The sequence below is a fragment of the Leucoraja erinacea genome, chromosome 2 (assembly GCF_028641065.1).
Source record: "Leucoraja erinacea ecotype New England chromosome 2, Leri_hhj_1, whole genome shotgun sequence".
Lineage (NCBI taxonomy): Eukaryota > Metazoa > Chordata > Chondrichthyes > Rajiformes > Rajidae > Leucoraja > Leucoraja erinaceus.
Window position 1 is genome coordinate 67,884,208 of NC_073378.1, and position 17,546 is coordinate 67,901,753.

Here is a 17,546-nt window from a genome sequence, read left to right on the forward strand (position 1 = left end):
TGTACCAACAACAGAACCATTCAATTCTTACTTGCAGCACCATAACTGGCCTGTAACACAATACACATAGATAATCTATATTACTAAAAGTCTGACCTTGACCACTTCCTGTTGTGCTGCATATTGATTTTAGAAAAAAATGCTGCCACTTACGGCTGTGATTTTTGGCCATCTTACTCAGAGTCCCCCTCCACTGCAGAGGAAAAGAGGATTTTTTCCATCGATAGAAAAATAAAAGAGTTATTAGTGTTTAAAATATATTGAGATTCTCTCTCCTGAAGGCCACGCCCCAACCGGAGAGACTCTAAAACCCAGAAGTGTTGAGTGCCTCAGTCAGTCTCTGCCAGATGTGGGAGCAAGAGGATCACGTCTCTCAGTCTGAGCTGTGAATAACACTGAACACATGTCTACTAAACTGTGAATGGTTTTACTGACCTGTCAGTGCCCTTAATGTGGTTTGAAAATATAGTTTGGAAATGCTAAAGCTGTGTTGCTTTTGGTTTGGAAATGCTAAAGCTGTGTTGCTTTTGGTTTGGAAACGCTAAAGCTGTGTTGCCTTTGGTTCGGAGTTCTAGCCTTTTTTATGTTGGGGGGGGAGGGGGAAACTGCTTTTCAGGGTTCCTACCTGCTCGGAGAGGCGGCTTTTCTCCGGGCTGCACCATCGACCCGTCCTCGCGGCCTACCAGCGGGCCTGGAGTGGCATTTTCCTGAGGGGACCACCCAGAACCTCGGCTTCGGCAGCGGTGCAGTGCTGAAGCGCTATCGCGGAGTGGGTGATGCCTTGTCCGGGTCACCGAGCTGGAGCTCCGGAATGCTGAAACCGCAGGTGACCATCGCGGAGCTGCGGGTCTGTGGAGCGGCCAGCCGCAGGCGGCGGCGTTGATCTTTAACATCGCTGAGCCTGGAATCTCTCGCCGGGATCGCCAGTGGTGGAGCTCCATCCAGCGCGGCCTGTTGGCTTCAGAAGCCGTGGTCTCCAGTAAAAAAGCGGCCGTTCCAGTCATCCCAAGCCGCTGAGAGGGTTCTCCTGATGCTGGAGCACCATCACCCGGCGAAGAAGGGCCTGTAACATCAGCCCCCATAGCGGCGACTGCGGAGTCCTCAATAGGCCCGACTTTGAGTGGTCATGGGGATGGGAACTAGACTTTGTGCCTTCCCTCACAGTGGGAACCATTGTGGGGGGATGTTTTTATGTTTATTGTTAAATTCATTAATCTTGTGTCTTATCTTTATCTGTGTGCTGCATGGCAAGTCAAATTTCACTCCACCGATTGGTGTATATGATAATAAATGTCCTTTGTATCCTTTGTATCCTTGTATCCTCTCTTTCTCTGTGCCTTCTCTCATAACTATAATCCTCCAAGATTGCTGTATTCCCACTGTAATTGTGTGGACATCCATAATTATACAGTGCTGGCGGAGAGTGCCGTAAGCCGAACCTTCAGTTATCTAGGGTGTTAATTCTGGAGTTTCCACTCATCTTTTGTGTTCTGTCATCCCATGAAACAGCACTGTAAATCTACCCCTTTGACAAATCTTTAGATGATCTGTAACACTATCTCAATATCAAAGGGTCAATATCAAATTTTGTTTTACAATGTTCCATGAAAAGACAAGCGAGCTTTTACTATATAAAACGTGCTATATCAACAACATTTTTTTAATGTCCAAAGCATGTGATATTGCAACATTAAGGTGGGTATGGTACACTTTCTGTTACTTGATTTGATAAGGGAGTAACCTGGAGACTTTTTCATTGAAAGATGGAACATGCAAAAAGGCCTTTCAGACCATCATGTCCATGCCGACAATTAATTACCCATTCACACTGGTTCTATGCTATCCCACTTCCGCATCCACTCCTTACACACTAGGGATAAATTCTTAAGGCCAATTAACCTACAAATCTGCAATCTTTGTGATGTCGGAGGAAACCGGAGGAACCAGAGGAAATCCCTGCAGTCACAGGGAGAATGTGCAAACTCCACACAGACAGCACCCAAGGTCAGAATCAAACTCAGTTCTCTTGTGCTGTGAGGCAGCAGCTCCATCAGCTGTGCCACTGTGCCAACTTATCTTCTAATGATAATTCATACTATCATTGTCTAAGCTCTGCCTACTAAAGAATGTTCTATACATTTTAATGTCCTTGTCATGCTTCTTGGAATGGATGAAATTTTGCTGTAACCTTGCAGAATCTCATCAATGCAAATAGAACCTAATCATTTTTATTCACTTAAAGAAGTTTAAAAAAATGTTGTATTGAACAATCTGAAACTTGAGTTACTTAAAATGGAATATAAAATAAACTTTGACATTGTGTACAAACACAGTGAAATGAGATACTCCTAGGAGGGTTGTCTTAAAAAAGTAAGTTTTATCTTTGAAAGCTTACATAGAACTTAGAAAATATAGGCTCTTTACCCAAAATGTCTGTGCTGAATATGATTCCAAGAGAAACTAATCTTATCTGCCTGCACATGATCCATATCCCTCTTTTCCCAAGATACCTAAGTGCCTATCTTGAAAATAGACAAACAATCTTGGAGTAACTGAGCGGGACAAACAGCATCTCTGGAGGGAAGGAATGGGTGATGTTTCGGGTCGAGACCCTTCTTCAGACTGAGAGTAGGGGAGGGGGAGAAACAGAAATCAGGAAGTGTAAGGTATGAGAACGAGACATCAAAGGGGTGGAGATCAAGGAAAATATATTTTTATTAGCTTGGAGAAGGCACAGTAACAATAAAGCAAACAGATAAGATGTAATCAGGGACAGTTAGACTGGTCGGAGAACTGGGGTGGGGGAGGGATGGAGAGAGGGAGAACCCAACGTTACTGGAAGTTAGAGGTCAATATTCATACCGCTGGGGTTTAAGCTTCCCATGAGGTGCTGTTCCTCCAATTTGCACTGGGCCTCACTCTGACAATGGAGGAGGCCCAGGGAAGACAGGTCAGTGCGGGAATGGGAAGAGGAGTTAAAATGTTTAGCAACCGGGAGATCAGGTTGGTTTAGGCGGACTGAACGGAGCTGTTCAGCGAAACGATAGCCGAGCCTGCGCTTGGTCTCACCAATATATAGGAATCTAGGTATCTTTGAAATATTAGGATGGCTTTGTACTGCAAATTTGATTTTAGGGAGTAGTTAATCCTATTATTTTATCTTATGGTCAAAATTCACAAGGCACAATAATCAATTGAACACTGGAGGGACGAGTATTTGGCAAATTTAGTGGCCCGCCCATAAGGCCCAAACATTTCTAATCAGTTATCCGAAGGGAAATCAGCACAAGACTATGATATAGTTGGATCACGGAGACATGGCTCCAGGGTGACCAAGGCTGGGAGCTGAACATCCAGGGATATTCAATATTCAGGAGGGATAGACAGAAAGGAAAAGGAGGTGGGGTAGCATTGCTGATTAGAGAGGAGATTAATGCAATGGAAAGGAAGCACATTAGTTTGGAGGATGTGGAATCGCTATGGGTAGAGCTGCGAAACACGAAGGGGCAGAAAACGCTGGTGGGTGTTGTGTACAGGCCACCTAATAGTAGTAGTGAAGTTGGAGATGGTATCAAACAGGAAATTAGAAATGCGTGTGACAAAGGCAAAACAGTTATAATGGGTGACTTCAATCTACATATAGATTGGGTGAATCAAATTGGCAGGGGTGCTGAGGAAGAGGATTTCTTGGAATGTATGCGGGATAGTTATCTAAATCAACATGTAGAGGAACCAACGAGAGAGCAGGCTGTTTTAGACTGGGTATTGAGTAATGAGGAAGGGTTAGTTAGCAGTCTTGTTGTACGTGCCCCCTTGGGCAAGAGTGACCATAATATGGTTGAGTTCTTCATTAGGATGGAGTGTGATATTGTTAATTCAGAAACAATGGTTCTGAACTTAAAGAAAGGTAACTTTGATGTTATGAGATGTGAATTGGCCAAGATTGACTGGCAATTAATTCTAAAAGGGTTGATGGTGGATATGCAATGGAAGACATTTAAAGACAGCATGGATGAACTACAAAAATTGTTCATCCCAGTTTGGCAAAAGAATAAATCAGGGAATGTAGTACATCCGTGGATAACAAGGGAAATCAGGGATAGTATCAAAGCGAAGGATGATGCGTACAAATTAGCCAGAAAAAGCAGCATACCGGAGGACTGGGAGAAATTCAGAGACCAGCAAAGGGCTTAATTAGGAAAGGAAAAATAGATTATGAAAGAAAACTGACAGGGAACATAAAAACTGACTGCAAAAGTTTTTATAGATATGTGAAAAGAAAGAGATTAGTTAAAACAAATGTAGGTCCCTTGCAGTCAGAAACAGGTGAGTTGATCATGGGGAACAAGGATATGGCGGAAAAATTGAATAACTACTTTGGTTCCGTCTTCACTAAGGAAGACATAAATAATTTGCCGGAAATAGCAGGGGACCGCGGGTCAAAGGAGGTGGAGGAATTGAGTGAAATCCAGGTTAGCTGGGAAGTGGTGTTGGGTAAATTGAATGGATTAAAGGCCGATAAATCCCCAGGGCCAGATAGGCTGCATCCCAGAGTACTTAAGGAAGTGGCTCCAGAAATAGTGGATGCATTAGTAATAATCTTTCAAAACTCTTTAGATTCTGGAGTAGTTCCTGAGGATTGGCGGGTAGCAAACGTAACCCCACTTTTTAAGACGGGAGGGAGAGAGAAAACGGGGAATTACAGACCAGTTAGTCTAACATCGGTAGTGGGGAAACTGTTAGAGTCAGTTATTAAAGATGGGATAGCAGCACATTTGGAAAGTGGTGAAATCATTGGACAAAGTCAGCACGGATTTACGTAAGGTAAATCATGTCTGACGAATCTTATAGAATTTTTCGAGGATGTAACTAGTAGCGTGGATAGGGGAGAACCAGTGGATGTGGTGTATCTGGACTTCCAGAAGGCTTTCGACAAGGTCCCACATAAGAGATTAGTATACAAACTTAAAGAACACGGCATTGGGGGTTCAGTATTGATGTGGATAGAGAACTGGCTGGCAAAGAGTAGGAGTAAACGGGTCCTTTTCACAATGGCAGGCAGTGACTAGTGGGGTACTGCAAGGTTCAGTGCTGGGACCCCAGCTATTTACAATATATATTAATGATCTGGATGAGGGAATGGAAGGCAATATCTCCAAGTTTGCGGATGACACTAAGCTGGGGGGGCAGTGTTAGCTGTGAGGTGGATGCTAGGAGACTGCAAGGTGACTTGGATAGGCTGGGTTAGTGGGCAAATGTTTGGCAGATGCAGTATAATGTGGATAAATGTGAGGTTATCCATTTTGGTGGCAAAAACAGGAAAGCAGACTATTATCTAAATGGTGGCCGACTAGGAAAAGGGGAGATGCAGCGAGACCTGGGTGTCATGGTACACCAGTCATTGAAAGTAGGCATGCATGTGCAGCAGGCAGTAAAGAAAGCAAATGGTATGTTAGCTTTCATTGCAAAAGGATTTGAGTATAGGAGCAGGGAGGTTCTACTGCAGTTGTACAGGGTCTTGGTGAGACCACACCTGGAGTATTGCGTACAGTTTTGGTCTCCAAATCTGAGGAAGGACATTATTGCCATAGAGGGAGTGCAGAGACGGTTCACCAGACTGATTCCTGGGATGTCAGGACTGTCTTATGAAGAAAGACTGGATAGACTTGGTTTATACTCTCTAGAATTTAGGAGATTGAGAGGGGATCTTATAGAAACTTACGAAATTCTTAAGGGGTTGGACAGGCTAGATGCAGGAAGATTGTTCCCGATGTTAGGGATGTCCAGGACAAGGGGTCACAGCTTAAGGATAAGGGGGAAATCCTTTAAAGCCGAGATGAGAAGAACTTTTTTCACACAGAGAGTGGTGAATCTCTGGAACTCTCTGCCACAGAGGTTAGTTGAGGCCAGTTCATTGGCTATATTTAAGAGGGAGTTAGATGTGGCCCTTGTGGCTAAGGGGATCAGGGGGTATGGAGAGGGCAGGTACGGGATACTGAGTTGGATGATCAGCCATGATCATATTGAATGGCAGTGCAGGCTCGAAGGGCCGAATGGCCTACTCCTGCACCTAATTTCTATGTTTCTATGTTTCTAAGTGCAATTGGGAGAACACACAAGCTGTTCTCTGCAGCATCAACTGCACCATCATAAAGCAAAACTAACATAAAACTAACTGGTGGGCACTGACCCAAGCATTAACAATTGGGTGAATCATATGCCAAGTGTGATTATTCGGCAGTATGGTTTCCAAGAACATTAATCTGATGTTAATACCTGTGTGGGCTATCATACAGAAAGATACACTAATCTTGCTGCTGTAAACGTATATTGTAATGTGAAAATAGGCCTTCCACAGTCATATTCCTGACACTGCAGCAGGTATCAACCAAAGAGAATCAGATTCAGTCTTATTATACTCTCTGATAGATTTCTCAATAGCATAAAATGACATGGATATACAGGAATATATCTGCCTGAATAAACATTATAACCCATAACTGAGAGAATGGTTTAAAATATGAATAATTATAGCCATTTACTATTTAATACATTGGACGTTAAATATCTAACAGCCAGATAAAGACTATAAACAACATAGCAACATATTTAATTTGATCTTAAAAGCAATAATGAATCAACCAAAAACTTACACAAGCAAAATTTATTTTTGATGTAATGCCACATCAACCAATTAAGAGAATCAATTGTGATATTTGGTGCTTGGGACAAGATATATATGCACCTTTATAGGTCAATTGAGAAAAATGGACAGTGGCTGATAAAAGTAAATTTCCCAAGACTCTTAATAAAGTAGTAGACCTCAAGCAGTATTACATTAGATGGTAAATAAAACACTGAAAACAAATTTGAGGAAATAGTGCAAGATGAAGCAGACCCAAACATAATCAGTAATAGGAGATTATAGCAGTGGGCCGGGATGCTCCTGGTAAGCAGGCCCAAATCACTCGCAGTGGACCGATCTCGGAGGACCTGCCTGGTATGCCCGGCTCACATCCTGCAGCCTACGGTGGGTTCGGGAACGACCGAGAAGGCTCGTCAGTCAGCGGGACCTCGTCCAATGGCTCGTGGTCGGCAGGACTGGAAACCCGCCTGGAGGCTCAGCAGGTGGCATAACCAGGAGGGAGCTGGAGTAGCCAGATGCGAGGAGCAAGGACCGGTGGGAGGGTGAACCAGGGTAATGCCTACAGCACCTTCAGGAAGGCTTTAGGAGGCATCCCCAGGACACAAAGATGGTCAGGCAAGGAGAGAAGTGGGACGTCGGTTCGTGGGAACTGTTCCAGTGCATTGACGCGAGGGCTGACCCAAGTTTGAACTTTGATTTATGGCATTAAAATGGCGGAGCCCGCATGTGTAACATATGCAAAATGAATTTCGCTGTGAAGTTGCATATGTGACAAATAAAACTCTATTTACTATTCATATGCTGATGAGGATAATATGGAGATAATGATGAAAGTAATATGGAGACAATGCATCATTCACAGGAGAGGAGAGTACTCTCCATGGCCTATCACATGAGTGAAAGGCTTTACTGAGGTTTAAAAATACACATTCATAATAAATAGTGCAGCTATGTGCATATTTTACTTCGGAGTCACGTGAGTGACTACGTGAAGACCCCGCCAGTACGCATGCATGTCATATCGTCTATCGCATTGCGTTACGATATTGGCAGGGTGGACGTGATTCTTCTGCTAGGAACAGACCTGAGGTAAGTTTTTTTTAAACTGTCAAGTTTAAATCTTCTTGCAGGAACCTCTACTTAGAGGTCTTGCTAAAAGTCCGGGGCAAAGTCGGGACGGAGGGGAGGCCCCAGTCACGAACTTCAGGGAACAATGGTCACGGGGAATTCCGCCCACGGACATAGGCGCTCGGAAGACCGCGGAATGCGGGTAGCGAAAGGCGGTGAATTCACCTTTGAGCCGCTGGCGGTAGAACCAGCGGCTTCATATTGGTGGAGAACCCACATGGGAGACCGTGAAATACGGGGAGCGGGCGGCGTTGGAATCGCTTTCGAGCCGCTAGCGATAGAGCCAGTGGCTTCATATTGGTGCCGGTGGCACCTGGAGAACCCGCTCCGTTGACTGCGGGATGCGAGGAACGGACGGCGGTAAGTCGCCTACTGAGCCGCTGGCAGTAAAACCAGCGGCCTCATATACCCCCCCCCCCCCCCCCCCCCGAAGCAGGATACCCCCCCCACCCGACTTTGTAAATCGCGGCTATCCCTTTTATAGGGACCGTGGGGATATCCTGGCTGCAGTTACTGCGGGGGGACGAGTCAGGCTGTGAAGAATCACCGCCGGCAGGAGCAACTGTGATCGCATATCCCGCATGGAGCGGTTGATAGAGCAGAAGCTCCATTGTGACATGCTCCGGTAAATGAAGTCTAGTCACCATGGGGGTCCTAGGATGCCCATGGCAGCACCTTATTGAGGGCTGCATAATGAATCTCCCTCGACAGAGGGGAGCATTAGGAGTCACTTCTGGGCTGACTTTGAAGACACGGGTTTGGCTGAAGATACCACAAGTGTGCAGGGGGTGCAGGAACAACACTCCCAGCAGCAGGAGCTCGACGAGTGGCCTTCAGGTTCACGAAGGCCACATTATCACGCAAGACATCACATCTTCGGCAGCAACCCCCCTACGCACCCACCAGCAAACCACGATGAACTGAAGCTGGTGAAAGCTTGAAGGCCGTACAACCAGGACAAAGGTCTTTTTTAGGCCACATCCCAGAACGGTCTTCCTGGAAGATGCACCAACCCCGTACTCGAGCTCCTCTACCTCCCAGGAGCAGGTGCAAAATCATGCACATATGTTTGAGGCAGCTCCTGGGTCGGGTTGTATAAGTCCTCCCATAAGGATAAAGGTATGGAACCACATTGATGATGTCTCCTGTCACGGATACAAGTTGGTAATATTAAACTGATTTGAATATTTACACTGGTTTGGGATAACATAAGATTATTTTATACTGCACACAGGTATGGTTGGAGTTGCCTTTCAAGACAGGCTCACAATTATGGAGATGTGGACTGATCATTATCAACAGCCTCAACCCGCAAGTGCAGTATAGACTTTTCTGAATAACTTCCATGTGATCATTTCCGCTCACAGGTTTGAAGATATTTGAAATTTAACTGGATGAGGCAATGATACACTCAGTAGCGTTGCAAAATGGACTAAGTCCAGTTTCCAGATTATTTACCAAATCACTACAATCAATGCTTTGACTGCACAGAGCTAACAAATAAGTGGCATGGCCAATCTGGATAAAATTGAACATTAGCCTTATCAGCAACATAGCTATATTTGAGAAATTGGTTCACACCCATCCAGTTAAATTTAAATTAAGTTGATACCAACTGAAACTATTAATTATTGGGATACAATCATCCATTTATTTGTCTGGGATCAGCTCTGAGACAAAAAATTAGACTGCTATTTTTAGCAGAAACTATCAAAGTCACAATGATGGACAGCTTTGCTCCACTAAAACCTCTCATCCGTAAATTTTCAGTCATTTCCAAACTGATGCTATTGCCCAAAGATGGGTAATTTACTAACACCATCTCTAGTTACGGAGGCAGACGGGATTAGCATGAGTTATCAAGTGTTCAGTCATGTTATCAACCGCCAATGGACACCAGGTGCAATCTGTGCATTATAGGGTGTGTGGATATGCATAAACTGCATGCACAAGTCCAAGGTGAAACACTTTGGTGGTGGTATATGTTAATCAGAAAGGTACAATCAAATCAAAGTATCCATGATAGTTTTACCAAACCACATTTAGCACTGGTGTATTATTATGCAAAATCAATGACACACAGAATTAATGTGTGATCACAAAATATTTAATGACATTGTGGATCAATAGAACACTAACTATTGAGATGCTTGCATCCAGGCTCAATCAACAGTCAACGAGGCATATTAGTGGCGAAGGGTGCATTCTCGCTACACTAGGGTGGAATGTTCTTTTATGTCTTCCTCCATTTGGCCTCAATAGACGGGTCTTGCAAAATTCAGCAAGATTCCCTCTTCCGGGTTTTCATAGTGCCTGCCTGGGTTATATACCTATGGCTCCCGCTGAGGCGAAGAATGAGCATAAACCTTACATGGTTATTTCTGGATAAAAACGATGCTGGTTCAATTGTGATGTTGAAACCATCCTCTGTATGATATAATCAATTCATAGACTTACGGACTCTGAGAGACAGTTCCTGCGGCTCGGGTTGTCAAACCATAAGCATTAGGAGTGCTCACTACAAATTGCAGGGATAGCACCAAATAGCAGCAATCTGCATAGGAGATGGGAAGCATTGTTTATGCTTCCTTACGTTTAACACAGCACGGATGACTGACACATTGAAATTCAGTTTTATGGGATTATAACATTAAGTTAATATTCCATTACTGTGCCTGAAACACCTCCTCATCATTTGGCTGCGGAGAACATAAACCACTCTGTCCAGTCTCACCCTCTGTCTAGATTATGATGGGTATCGTCAACTTAAAACCTCCCAGGCATAGGGACGCAGAGATATGGGTTGTTAACATTGTACTACGTCACTTCGCCGATGGGCACCAGCAACATCCCTGTCCATGCTCATACTCACGTACTAGTGGTTATGCCATGGCGCTGACTACAGCGCTACTGGTCCAGTCATTGCTACAATGGATAGGATGATCATATCTGCGGGCTATAATAACATGTTTTTTCAAGCAGATTAGACAGGGACACAAGACCAAACTAGATGTTGCATATCCCATGGACCTTGGGTTGCGTGTGATCAAGCATCTACACTAGTATGTCAAGGTTCCTAAGAGCCTTATAGGCTCTGACAGCAATATTGTTAGTTACATAAAACCTCGTTAGATGGAATCACTACGAACCTTCTCCAGATGGTTATATTGGTCTGGCATATACAGGAGTGTACATTGACATTGAGTCTCACTCCACCAGGACCGCTATACCTCAGCAGCAGGGATGGACCACATCCTAGCGGTTGCAGGATGGTCAAACTGTTGATCTGTCCAAATATTCAGAATAAACCTATTGTCAGATTAGGGGTATTTGCCAACTCTATGTTAGGTATGGTTCATACTTCCTCCAGGTTGAGGGAGGTTACTATTGCACTATTGTTCATTAATAGCATCAACATGTCTATATCTATGTCATGTCTGAATGCATTCTTAATGTTCATTCATCATTGGCCTACTGATGCAGTGTATGATGCCTGGACTCATTTCCACGGCATGAAATCACAGAGCTTTAAAATCTTCACGTAGCCACTCACATGACTCCGAAGTAAAATAGTAAGAGAACTTACCAGTTTGAAGTTTGATCTTTATTTTAAGAGGAGTAACATTGAGGGATTATGTGCCCTCCACGCGCACCCTCGATCATAAAGTTCAACTGGTATCCTATTTCTGTAATCTTACTATGTTCAGTTCATTTACTGTTGTCTGTGATTTCACACCGCTGCTTTGAAGATTGACACGCATGCGTACTGGCGGGATCTTCACGTAATCCCTCAATGTTACTCCTCATAAAATAAAGATCAAACTTCAAACTGGTAAGTTCTCGTTTAATCTTACTATTGCTTGGTGTTGTGGTGCAGTAAATAACATGTCCATAGAGTCAGCAGATGGGACAGAATCCATACTGCAAAGTTCTGTTTTTGCCAACAGGTCTATAACTGGGTCAGTCTTGGTGAAGACACAATATCAGACTTTCTCTCTCTCTCTATCTCTCTCTACAAATGCCCAGTGGCGCAGCAGTATAGTTGCTCCCTTACAGTGCCAGAGACCTGGGTTCGATTCTGACTAAGGGTGCTGTCTGTGCACAGTTTGTACATTCTCCCTGTGACCATGTGGGTTTTCACCGGATGCACTGGTTTCCTCCCAAACGACAAATACGTACAGGTTTGTATTATAATTGGTTTCAGTAGAAATTGTCAAAATTGTAACAATTCTCCCTAGTATGTAGGATAGTGTTAGTGTACGGGTGATCACTGAGCCGAAGGTCCTGTTTCCGTGCTGTATCGCTAAAAAATGTTTAAATGGTGCACATGCTTCCTGCAAACATCTCATGTGGATAGGCCTAATCTTTAGAGTAAATGGAATATTATTTAATCTCCAATTGTCATGTTTCAGAATTAAGGTCAGCTCAACCTCAGTGATTGACTTGAAGAATTCAAACGAGGCTTGCACATAATTGAATGCCAAGTTCCAAACTATTGTCTATTTGTTTACTGAAACATGTGAAAGGATGGGCCTGATATTCAATATTAGAAAAACCAAAGTGCTCTACAAATTGTGACAGCGGTCCCCTCCCTTGTATGCCATTCTGATCCCTTTAACTGGAGGACAGGCCAGGATAGGTCAATTCCCAGCATCATTGATAACAGCTGGATTCAACTATCTCAATGGTTCTTAACCTGGGGGTAATTTGGGGTTTTGCGGGGGGTCATAAAAGGGGACACAAATGACATATAATTTTGTTGAGCCCATGTTTAGGAACCTAACAAAAGTACATACCACATACAGTATTTAGTTTACATATGCGCGTACTGGTGCCAAAAAGGTTAAGAACCACTGAACAATCTGATATTTGTTAGCCACTTGAAATTTGTTGTCCTACTCCCTGTGAAATCCAGGCATTCTAGCCAGAGGGAAGAAGGAAGAAGAAAGGAAAAATAAGGAAGAAGGAAGAAGGAAGAAGAAGAAGAAGAAGAAGAAGGAGCAGAAGAAGAGAAAGGATGAAGAAGAAGACAAAGAAGACAAATGTTGAAGAAGAAAGAAGAGTGAGAAAGGGAGACAAAGTGGACTGCTTCCCTGCTAACTGTCATCCACTGTTGCAGGTTTGAGGAAGATTTAGCTACTGGGACAAACCTGAGGCTATCAGTGCCACTGCATGGTCAAGACTGCACTGCCAGGAAAGAAGCCCTAGACTGCGAGCATCCCTACCTGATGCAAAGACCTAGTGGATGGGGCAAGCCTGAGACACCACAAACTCTTCCTGCCCATAGACAATGAGGGACTATAGACACATAGAGCTGATATGCCGGGAAGAAACCTGCACTGTCAGTACTTCCTGTTGAAGCAAGGGTGAATTGCAGGTAGAAGCCTAAGTTTGCCATGCCTCCTCATTTGAAGACCAGGACTAATAATAATAATAATAATAATATCTTTTATTGTCATTGCACATCTGTGCAACGAGATTTAGTATGCAGCTTCCAACTGATGTAAAATAAAAGTAAAATAAATAAATAAGCTGTGTGACGTGACCATCCGAGGGAGACAGTCCGGGGGGATGGGGGGCACTCAGCAGGGCCGGTTCAGAGCCGCTATAGCTCTGGGAATAAAGCTGTTTCTGAGTCTGGAGGTTCGGGCGTAGAAGGCCTTGTAACGTCTGCCGGAGAGAAGTAGTTCGAAAAGTCCATTACAAGGGTGTGAGGAGTCTTTATGGATGCTGACGGCCTTCCTGAGGCACCGTCTATGGTAGATGCCCTCCAAGGCTGGTAGCTGTGTCCCAATAATCCTTTGCACTCTGTGGACGACGCGCTGAAGAGCTCTCCTCTCGGCCTCCGTGCAGCTGAGATACCACACAGAGATGCCATACGTTAATATGCTCTCTGTGGTGCAGCGGTAGAACGTTGTCTCCTGGGACAGGCCTGAGATTGCCAGTGTCATTGCACATGTGCTCTGATGGTGAGGGACACCACCCCCACGTGGTCCTTGAATTTCTTACCACTGTAAATAAAATGTATCAAGTGAGTTCACCCTACTGCTAGTGTTGGTGTGGTCACCGTTGAACCTGGTCACACATGGAAAATATGGACCACCTCGTATATTCAGGAGAAACTTCTTAATAAAAGCAAACATCAAAAGTAAAACTCACTATTGGCTTCAATGCCAGCTAATGCTTGGTTAATTAAGGAAACATATGTTTAAAGTTCAAAATCACAGGTCTTGTTCTGCACAGGTCACTGATCCTTGTTCTGCTCTATGCTACTGAATCCTGGACTACCTGCCAGCAGGAAGATACCACCAACGCCAACTACATAATATGCTCAAACATCCCTGAAAAGAAAAGCAAACCTATGTCAGTGTCTTCTGAGCTTTATCATTGAGGTCTTAAACAAAGAATCAGATTTATTGGGCAGGTTTGATCATCTATATGCCAATACCAGAAGCTGATACACTGTTCTGATCTCTATCACAGGACAAGGTTACTAGTGGGCAAAGGAAATGACTCAAGGATGTGCTTCAATCTTCTTGAAAATTGCAATAGTCTATGCCTCCTGGGCTCCCCGATGCAATACTGCTCAAAGTGAAGAAGGAGTGTTCAAGAAGTTGTTGACAACCTTGGGTTTCCATTTTTAGTGGTCACAGCACCTGTAAACATGGCAGAAGGATTGCACGACCTCAGAAATTAGCCGTCCCATTAATCCTATCCAGCTGATTATGTGTATCCTACATTGGCCTCATTAGTCACATCAGGCTCCCCAGAAAAACAGCACAGAAGCAAGCGATCCTTGTTGCTGAGAGACTACGAGCAAGTCCAGACCATGATCCATGTCATCTTGTTGCATTAATGCAGCATTGCAAGCCATCCTAATATTGTTTGTTAAAGATGCACATAGAGTGAGAGCTTCAGTTGTTTAGTTCACCAACAGCATGATTGAGTTTTGCTGCGTAACCCTGCACTGAACTCAGTACGGTAATTTATGAACAATATTCCCAATTGATACATTGCCAGTTCTTGTAACTGTCAGGGTGCAACTAAACTGGTTTGTAGGTTAATAGTAAGATTAAATGAGAACTTACCAGTTTGAAGTTTGATCTTGATTTTATGAGGAGTTACGATGAGCGATTATGTGAAGAAGGGCCGTCCGTCTGCGTGCGCGTCAATCTTCAAAGCAGCGGTGTTAAATCACAGATAACAAAGTTAGACCTGAGAATAGTAAGATTGTGAAAAAACTAGAACTTCCATGTAACCTTGATAATATGAGGGTGGGAGCGGTGGGCACGTAATCGCTCATTGTAACTCCTCATAAAATCAAGATCAAACTTCAAACTAGTAAGTTCTCGTTTAATCTTAGTATTTTACTTTGGAGTCACGTGAGTGACTACGTGAAGATTTCAAACCTCTGTGATTTTACGCCGGTTACGAATCCAGGCGTCACACACTGAATGGATTGACCATGGATGCGTGTAATCATTAAAGCATTCAGACATTACGTAGTTAAGTAAAGACACTGATGCTTTAAAAGAAAGAAAAGTTTTTAAAAACTAGTTACCCCTCGAAACCTTGGGGGTAAACTAAGGGACAGAACTTAAAATGGTACGTGCAAACATCCCCAGTCCGGTTATGGGTTTGTTATAAAAACCGGTGGACCGTTATTTCATTCGTCCATCCTGCAGCCACTAGGATGTCGTCAAGAGGCACGTCCATAGCTCTTGCTGCTGATGTAGATGCAGCCCTGGTGGAGTGAGTTTTAACCATATAAATGTTCACTCTGTTACCGCCATTACCGCCTTGACCATCTGGAGATGGTTTGAGTTGACACCTTCTGGTGTGGTTTTTTTATGGCTGATGAGGACCGATTGTTCTGAGCTTCTGAGGTTCTCTGTAACTCTCAGATAGTGGTGTTAGTATGTTACCAAACACACAACCGTAGGTCCTCTGGATATGCCAAGAACTGGATCTCCATCCCTGGCATTCCTGGCCTGCTCTGTTTTATCAGGTTCCTGATTATGAATGTTATGTTGTTCATATTGGTGGTCATGTAGTCCAACCGTAGCTTTTGCAATGTCTGGACTCTTTGTCAGCATACCACCTTCAGGGTTAGTTATAGGCGGTCCCCACTGTCAAAGTAGGGCTAGTACCACGCTCACATCCCATGTGTCCGTGTACTTTGGCCTTAGTGGTATTAAATTGTAAATTCCCTTCATGAATATTGTTGTAAAGGGGTGCGTTCCTATCGACCCGTGCCCTGCTTCCAGCATCAGATAGGAGGAGAGTGCACCTCTGGCACTATAGATTACACTATAACTTTGTTTATAGTTATGGTACAGAGTTGATAGAAAATACAAGACTTCTGTTATCCGAACTGTGTTGTATTTGTTCGGACAGTCCTATGCCTTGAAATGGCCTCCTCAGAACCTGCAGACCAACAAGTTAATACGTTCGTGTAGTGGATGATTACTCCCTGTAACTGGGTTCACTAGGAGGTCCCTGCTCTTGGGCACAGCCATTAGTGGCTGGAGTATAGTTCCCAAAGATTTTGGGAACCAGACTTCAGTAGGCCAATCTGGCATTACCAATATGCCTGTGGCTTAGTCTTGCTTGAATTTGATCAAGCATCGGTTTGTGAGACAAAATTTGCGGAAGGCATACATAAACAATCCTCCCCAATTGAGGGAGAAAGCATCCACTGCCTTTGCTCCTTGATCCTGCTTGCCGGACACATATCTGGGTAACTGATGGTTTAGTCTAGATGCAAACGGATCAATATCTGGTATGCCAAATCGTGTAGTTATTTTGTTAAATACTGTCTGATTCAACATCCATTCTGTGGTGTTATTAAACATTCATGATCCAGCATCTGTCACCACGTTATATCTACCTCGTGGATTTACCAAATATTCCTCTCGATACACCAGTGCCAAATGAGGTTCGACAATCTGTAGTAAGATACAGATTTTACACCACCCTTGTTAATGGATATGTGCCACCGCAGTGGTGTTATCAATCTGAATTTGAACAAGCACCGGTTGCATATTGCTACAGAAACCTTGAGTCCAAATTGTGCCCCCAACAATTCTGGGTAATTGTTTCCATGTGTTGGGGAATTACAGACTCCCGCTCATACCATCTGCCCCCACAGCTCTAGACTGTGTTTGTGGCTCCCCATCCTTAGCCGTTTGCATAGGTCTGAAGAACCCTCGATGGCTTTCAAGCAAAATTTACCTTAAGCTTTCTCACGTTCGTTATCCACCATAGTTATTCAACAATGGCCTCTGCTGACAATCCATAGTTTTGCCAATTTGGCCTGCATGGAATCTGAGTGTTCGTTCCTTTGCTCGCTGTAAATTCTGGTAATGCAAAGGCCCGTACGTACTGCTGGAAATGCAGCTACTATTTGCCAATTACACTCGCTGTTTGCCTGATAGATGGTTAGTATTTGACTATCAGGTCATAGCAGGCTTGATTAATGTAGTCGTTTGCCCCTAGGCAAAGTCACCAACATATTTACTGTTTTTGACAGTAAATTCTAGGTAATCAATTACCCTTGTAGGTGTCAATTTTGATTTAACTGGATGGATGAGGTAACCAATTCTATCAAACAGGGTTTTGGTTTGCTTTGACTGATGCTTCTGCCAATTCTTGGTGACTCCAAAATCAAATTGTCCAAATATGCCATTACTATGTGGCTCTGAGACCTTTGTAGACCCAGAATTGGTTTCCGTAGTTTAGTCAATAGTCTAGGAGCTGATGTCAACCCATT

General features: G+C 43.8%; 1 protein-coding gene across 2 annotated transcripts in view; it reads right to left on the reverse strand.

Moving 5' to 3' along the window:
- LOC129710976 (cadherin-12-like) overlaps positions 1-17,546 on the reverse strand; it is an 882,389-nt gene that overhangs the window by 141,219 nt on the left and 723,624 nt on the right. The window lies entirely within an intron of this gene.